Below are 2,436 nucleotides of genomic sequence, written 5' to 3'. Positions count from 1 at the left end.
GTGTGTGTGAGAGAGAGAGAGAGAGAGAGAGAGAGAGAGAGAGACGTGTGTGTGTGGGTTTGAGCATCAGGATGAAAGCTGGCTGACGTTGATGAGGTAAAGGACGAGTATCGACCTCACAGCATTCAGAGGCGTTCAGACGAGTGACTCCAGCATCTCCACATGTGAGGAGGATGAAAGGACAGAGAGACGTCACACACACACACTCAGATGATCATCCCTCCATCTCTTGAAGGTCAAGAATGACTGATCTTTGTGGTTCTTACTTTTTAAAATGTTATTGTGATCAGTGAGCGAGAATGAATCTCTATCAGCACAGGCTTGTTTGCATGAGAGCATCAGATGCTGCTGTTTTGGCTTCTTAATTGGCATATGGGTGTTCATTCCTGCATTCATGGGGTTATTCATTACATTTTGTCTTATGTTGATGATTCAGCAGCCTCACATCTATAAATAAAAGCACAACACAATCTATCCTGAAATACAGTTTATAAAGTCTAACCATCAAATTCCACAGAAACCTCCTGCACTCTATTTAAATACACTGATAAAAACTTTTGTAAAAACAATTTTATCTCACAAATTGCTTGTAAATTTCAAACAAACAGCAAGTAACACTTGAAGTAGAAAGCCTGCATTAGTATTTTCTTGTAAAACATACTCCAGTCATCTTTGTTGATTTAAAACTTGTTGAAATTATTTTTTTGCTTGACTTGCACTTTACCTGGTCTAATCTATATTCCCCTTCATTTTCAGTTTCTTGCACATTATTTGATTTCTTTATTGTCTGAACTAGATGTAAAGTATTGAAAATGATAATAATCACTCCAGTGAAGCTATATTAATTTCCCCAATAATGTGCCAAATTATAAATCCATTAAGCAACATATTACAAGTGCTTCTCCTCTCTTTCAAAAGTCAATAACTCAGTTTACTGATGCTGTCCTCACTATGCATGATTTTATGGTTAGTTTTATTTTATTATGTTATATAATATTCATAAATTTGTAATATTCTATATTTATTATTATTGCTATTTTATCATTGTTTTATCTTTTTGCAGCAAGGTTTTTCATACAAATAAGATGAACAGTGTTTATTCAATTGCATTTTAACTAACTTTTTAATGAACTTTTTCTTGTGCTGATTTTGATCTCATGTGAAAATATCAAAAGAACTGAAGGTCATTTCTCACACACACACACACACTCACACTCACACACACACACACACACAGTCGTTCCGTTCCTCTCAGGTGTTTGACTCAGATGTCTAGACAACTGATTACAGCAAATGAGAGGCAGACAGACACGATAACACACACACACACACACACTCTCACACACACACACACACACTCTCACACACACACACACACACTCTCACACACACACACACACACTCTCACACACACACACACACACTCTCACACACACACACACACACTCTCACACACACACACACACACTCTCACACACACACACACACACTCTCACACACACACACACACACTCTCACATACACACACACACACACACAGAGATTGCTGGAGTTTATCTGTGTACTCTGTGCACTCAGCATGAGTGTCAAATGAGCAAAACCATATTCACAAATGTTAGTATTTCAGTCACGTTTGGTTATCTGTGTTTAATGTCTCAGATTTGCTGACACATAATAAACCAAACAGATGAGAGACATGTCATCATGAACAGACGTCTGCTGTCATATCATGTGATTTGTTTGCTTCAGTTTGCAAATCATAAATATATGATATTTTTAAATGTTATAATTGATGTCACTTCTAGTATAGTTTTAGTTTTTTAGAGACCCTAAAAAACTACAATTTTAAGCAACATGTTTTATTGTCTGACCTTGGCATTCATTTCTGAAATTGTTTTATCATTTATGATTATGCATTTTCATAACACTGTTACCTTCTTATTGTTACAATTTATACAATTGGGACTTCATGATTTATTGTTTCTCATGTTTATATCATTAATCTATTTTTTTTCACATCTATTTTTTCACATTTAATTAAGTTGTTTTCATTTATTGTTTAGTAATAATATTTTAAAACTTGTAAATAAAGGTTTTATTAAAATCATGACCAAAGTATATCAAACAATACAATAAACGTTATATATATATATATATGTGTGTGTGTGTGTGAGTGTGAGTGTGTGTGTGAGTGTGAGTGTGTGTTTGAGTGTGTGTGTCTCACACTCACACTCACACTCACACTCACACTCACACTCACTCACTCACACTCACACTCTCACACTCACACTCACACTCACTCTCAATCTCACGCTCACACTAATACTCTCACTCTCACACTCACACACACAAACACACACTCTCACTCTCACACTCACACTCTCTCTCACACTATCTCTCACACTCAGACACACACACTCACACACACACACACAC

This window comes from Sinocyclocheilus anshuiensis, unplaced genomic scaffold, assembly GCF_001515605.1.
Source record: "Sinocyclocheilus anshuiensis isolate Anshui unplaced genomic scaffold, SAMN03320099.WGS_v1.1 scaffold682, whole genome shotgun sequence".
Taxonomy (NCBI): domain Eukaryota; kingdom Metazoa; phylum Chordata; class Actinopteri; order Cypriniformes; family Cyprinidae; genus Sinocyclocheilus; species Sinocyclocheilus anshuiensis.
This window is presented reverse-complemented; position numbering follows the sequence as displayed.